At 36.9% G+C, this 5,887-nt stretch overlaps 1 protein-coding gene across 1 annotated transcript in view; it reads right to left on the minus strand.

The window, feature by feature from the left end:
• The window catches only part of TTC28 (tetratricopeptide repeat domain 28), a 394,102-nt gene that overhangs the window by 386,986 nt on the left and 1,229 nt on the right, over positions 1-5,887 (minus strand).

The following is a 5,887-nucleotide window of genomic DNA, read 5'->3' on the forward strand; positions in this document are numbered from 1 at the left end:
AATAAAAATATATTTTTTAATGGGTAAATTTTATGGTAGGTAAATTTTACCTAAATAAAGATTATTTCAAGTAAAATAAAAATTAAAGATATTTTGTGCAGTTTTATCTTATTTGAGTTAAAATGCCTGTCTGTATTTCTGTGAATGTGTCTACCTATTGTTAGAAAGATGCACAGAAAAAGTTCCAGGGGAAACTTTTGAAAGTAGCAATCTCTGTATGAGTAAGGTTATGGGGTTTGGTTTTTTTATCTGCTTGTCTTATATTTTCTAGTTTTATACAATACACACATTCACCTTTCATGATTATAAAAGGAAGTTTTGTTAAAATAAAGATCAACTTTGATTTTAAAGTTTCTTACAGAAATTTCTGTGAGTTACCAATCTGTGGTTTTACAGGTTATACTTTTTTTTTCCAATTACAGTATAAATTTAATTATAGTTGTGATTTTGGAGGTAAGGTGTTATTGATAAAATAGTTATTTCCAGTGTAAATAATTATTTTCTTTGATTCATAGTGAACACACATTCAATGAACACAATACATGCATTCATATTTGGGTTAAATTGTGTCTCTGATTTCTTCCCATACAAAATAGCAATCTACCCTACCTACAAAAACACTATTAACTCTATGTTCAAACATCAACCTTTGTCTCTAACAGAGCTTTTTTTTTTTTTAATAGCAACCATCCAAAAGAAACAATGGTAATCATCAATTTTTATTTTTAAAAATATTGCTTCTGCTTTTAGAAGAAATAAGTAGTGAAAGAATAGGATAACATATAAGAATTTTAGGGTAAAAACAAACAGCTTTGAGTTATACTTATTATTTTTAATAATAATTACAAATACATTGTCAGACACCCTATAAGCAGCTTAGATTTAGCAAGCTGTTACAATGCAACAGTGTGGAGCAAGAGACGTTTTCATTATTCCTCAAGCACTCAGAGTTTTCTTAGGTCACAGAAAAGTGATAGGGACAGGAAGAGGTTTGTGGTTTTTATCTTTGTGGTTTTGGGGTTTTTTCAATGTATGTGTGGGTCTGTGGTTTTAGGTTTGTTTGTTTTAGGGAGGGTTTTGGTTATTTTTGTTTTGGTTTGGTGCTTTGTTTGCTTTTTTGTTTTTTGGCATGCTTTTAAATGCAGTTCGTTAACACAAGAAGATAAACAACAAATACAAAATCCCTACCACATGCAAGTCATTGTTCTGAATACCTACTGACATTCTCTTTTATTTGTCAATTATATGGGATAGGTATCACTATCCGATTACATGTATAAGAACACTAAGATGTATAAGAGTTGAAATTTATCAAAACACATACAAACTAGTAAGAAGCAGAGCCAAACTTGGAGATGTGAATCTAAATCGGCATCCATACTTAAGCTTTCAAAGACCATTCTTCATTATTTTAGGTAAAGATTTGAAACTGAAAATTGGATCAGTCTATCATTAAATGATGAAGTTAAAAGATATATCCCAAACTAAATTGTATTTCTTTCATACACTAGCAATAAACTAGTGATGAACAATGAACAATACAAAATTAAATTTTTTAAAAGTCCATGTACAACAGCATCAAACAATAAAATACTTAGAAATAAGTTTTTGAAAGAAGTGCAAAAAAAAGTGCAAGAGTTGGGACTGGAAAACTACAAAACATCACTAAAAGAACAGATTAGGCCCTGGCTGGGTAGCTCAGTTAGTTGGCGCATCGTCCCTATAGACCAAGGTGCAGGTTTAATTCCCAGTAAGGACACACACAAGAGTCAACCAATGAATGCATGAATGGGTAGAACAATAAAAATTGATGTTTCTCTCTCTCTCTCTCTCTCTCTCTCTCTCTCTCTCCCCCCCCCCTCAATTTTTTTAAAGGACAGATTAAACAACGCCTATAAAATCCCAAGTGTTTTTTGATAGAAACTGATAAACTGATCTTAAAACCCAGGAACTCAGAAAAGCCAAAACAGTCTTGAAAAAGAACAAAATTACAGAACTTACCCTTGATTTCAAAAGCTTTTAAAAAGCTACTGTAATCAAACATTATAGAGCTGGCATGAGAATGAATAACAGAATAGAATGGAGAGTCCAGAAATAAACATAACATATAGACAGTTGATTTTCAATAAGGGTGCAAAGACCATTCAGTGAGATAGTTTGGGGTGTTTTTTTTTTCCAATATATATTGCTGGGACAGCTGGATTACCATATGCAAAAGGATGAATCTGGACCACTACCTTACACAAAAATTAACTCAAAGTGGATCGACAATCTAAGCATAAGGGCTAAGAACTTAGAATTGTTTGAAGAAAGCATAGGGGTAAACCTTCATGATCTTGGATTTGACAACGGATTCCAAGATATGACACCAAAAGCATAAGGAACAAAAGAAAAAATAGATAAATGGACTTCATGGCAAAACTTCTTTTGCAACAAAGAACATTATCAAAAAAGTAAAAAGACAACCTACAAAATGGGAGGAAACATTTGCAAATCATATATCTGATTAGGACTTAGTATCCAGGATATTTTAAAAATTTCTACAACTCAATAACAAAAAAGACAAGTAACTCAATTAAAAAAATGGACTCCCGCCCTGACCAGTTCTGCGGACTGAAGGGTCCTGAGTTTGACTCCAGTCAAGGTCACATGCCTGCGTTGCAGGCTTGATCCCCAATAGGGGGTGTGCAGGAGGCAGCCAATCAATGATTCTCATCACTGATGTTTCTATCTTTCTCTCCCTCTCTGAAATCAATTAAAAAATATAATGGTTTTTTTTTTTTTTAAATGGACTCCTCTCCCTGCCTCCCACTTCCCTAGCCAGTTTGGCTCAGTGGATAGAGTGCTGGACTTCAGAGCAAAGGGTCCTAGGTTTGATTCTGGTCAAGGGCACGAACCTCGGTTGCAGGCTCCTCTCCAGGGTGCAGGAGGCAACCAATTAATGTCTCTCTCTCACACATTGATGTTTCTCTCTGTCTTTCCCTCTCTCTTCCACTCTCTCTAAAAATTAATGGAAAAATATATTCAGGTGAGGATTTTTAAAAAAAAAAGGGGGGGGGGACTCGCAGCCCAAAGAAATGGACATGGATTTGAATAGACATTTCTCCAAAGAAATACTTAAGTGGCCAATAAGCACAAAAAATTATGCTTAGCATCATTAGTCATCAGGGAAATGCAAATCAAAGTTGCAATGAGATGCCGTTTTACACCTACTAGGTTAGCTAAAGTTAAAAAGACAGAAAATAACAAGTATTGGCAAGAATGCAGAGTAACTGAAACCCTCACACATTGCTAGTGGGAATGTAAAATGATGCAGTGCCTTAAAAAAAAAGTTTGCCAGCTCCTCAAATGGTTAAAATAGAGTTATCATGTGACCCACCAATTGGGATATACCCAAGAGAAATTAAAACATATGTCCACACTAAAACTTGTACATAAATGTTTATAGCAGCATTATTCATATAGGCCCTCTGTATCCAGGGGTTCCATATCCGGGATTGAAAATGTTCAGATAAAAAAGTTACATTGTTGCTAATGTGTACCATGTAGTTACACATCTAGAATGCTTGCCTCTGAACATATACAGACTTTATTTTTCTTGTCATTATTTCCTAAACAACAGTGTAACAATTATTTGTGTGGCATTTACATTGTGTTAGGCATTATAAGTAATCTAGAGATGATTTAATGTATACAGGAGGATGTGCATAGGTTATATGCAAATACTATACCATTTTCTATAAGGGACTGGAGCATGTGGGGGTGGTTCTGCAACCAATCTCCCACAGATACCAAAAGGCAAGCATAACCAAAAAGTAGAAAAAATCCACATGTCTATCAACAGATGAACAGATAGATAAAATGTGGTATATCCTTTTAACAAAATATTATTCGGCAATAAAAAAGAACAGAGTGCTGATACATGTTACACAGCCTCAAAAAAAAAACTGTGCTAAGAAGCCCGTCACAAAATAAACATATTATAAGTTACATTATGTAAACTGTCCACAATAGTTAAACTCAGAGACAGAAAGTCGGTTAGTTATTGCCAGAGGCTGAGAGAAAGGCAAGGAATGCTAATGGGTACAGGATTTCTTTGTGGGGTGATGAAAATGCTCTCGAAGTAGGTAATGGTGATGGTGGACACACAGTGAGTATACCATAAACCAGGGATTGTACAAGAAGAGATAATCTTAGTGTAAGTGAATTACATCTCAAGAAAGCTAGGTTTATTTAAAGACACTTTTTTTTAATGTCAGTCATGGGGATGTGATGTACAGCATGATAAGTATACTTAATAGTACTGCATTATATATAAGGTAGTTAAGAATATATCTTAAAAGTTCTCAACACAGGAAAAAAATATGTAACTATGTGTGGTGACGTTTACTAGACTTACTGTGGTGACCTTTTTGTAATATATACAAATACCAAATTATTATGCTGTACACCTGAAACTAATGTTATCTTCAATTATATCTCAATTTGAAAAATAACATCCAAAGAAACTACAAAAATGCCACACTGAGACCATAAAGCACCTAATTTTCAATACTATTCAGATACAATCTCAACTCCCACAGTCTTGTCATCCTATACATTCATACTGTGTCAGTGAACAAAAAAGAAACTAGTAAAATGAAATCAACTATTGAAATTTTTAAAAACATGAAAAAAAACAACAGCCCCTGAACTATCAAATCACTTTCACTCAAACAATCCTATTTTAGCCTTGACTCTGAACTAAACATAAGTCTCAATTTCAAAATATCACACACAGAGGACACATACCCAGAGGTTTGAGCAAATTTCCAACTGTTCTGAATAAACAGCAATTCAGATTTGCTTTGATGACAATGTAAATATTTACCTGCCTCAAAGAAAACAAAATCCTTATAAGCCTAGTGTCCCCAAATGATGGAGAGAAAGAACCATGCTTTTTTATTATTATTATTATTATTCAGAATTTTGTTTCAAAATTAGTGTTAACCTAGCTAGGGTATTCATAGTTGATGGCTTATACTAAGCAATGCATGCCCTGCTTTGCCTACAACCTCTACTATAAACAAGGCATTACAAACAGTCACAAAAGTTACCTTTGTAACTTTGTCTCAAAATGTCTCGAGGACTATTTTTGGAAACTCCCTGAGTCCTTTAGTCTTGCTACAAACATTGACTGACCATCCACCGCGTGCCAGGCACTGCCCCGGGTACCAGGATGCCACGGTGACCCATCAACAGAACGGGTCTCTCTGGCCACAGGAAGACAGCGCTTGTCAAATGAGCCTGATGATGACACTTGTTTAAAAGTCAAAATCGGCCCTGGCTGGTTCGGCTCAGTGGATGGATACCTGTGGACTGAAGGGTCCCGGGTTCGATTCCGGTCAGGGGCACATGCCTGGGTTGGGGGCTCGATCCCCAGTAGGGGTTTTGCAGGAGGCAGCCGATCCATGATTCTCATCATCGATGTTTCTCTCCCTCTCTCTTCCTCTCTGAAATCAATTTTTTTTTTAAAAAAGTCAAAATCTGCTCATATGCTTTGGAGAGTCCGCGGGCCCGGGGTGAGTCGCGACGCCCGTATGTTCATCACGAGCCCCTCTCTCCCCCTCGCCCCTGCGGTTCTGAGAACCCCAGGCTCAGGAACACCCCACCCCATCCAGCAAGATGCCACACCTCCAAAGTCCATTTCGCTCAGCATCCCTCACCCGAACCGACATCCAAAACACACCGCGAAGCCGGGGAGGAAGGGAAGCATCCCCGGGTCACTTTGTACCGAGCCACCGACAGACTTGCTTCCTCCCTGGGACGGACAGCTCACTCCCGGAGCTCCCACCCGGGCCGGGCTGCACCTGAGCCTCCCGCGGCTGCGCGGACACCTGTCTTGTCT

The sequence above is a fragment of the Myotis davidii genome, unplaced genomic scaffold (assembly GCF_000327345.1).
Source record: "Myotis davidii unplaced genomic scaffold, ASM32734v1 scaffold478, whole genome shotgun sequence".
Taxonomy (NCBI): Eukaryota; Metazoa; Chordata; class Mammalia; order Chiroptera; family Vespertilionidae; genus Myotis; species Myotis davidii.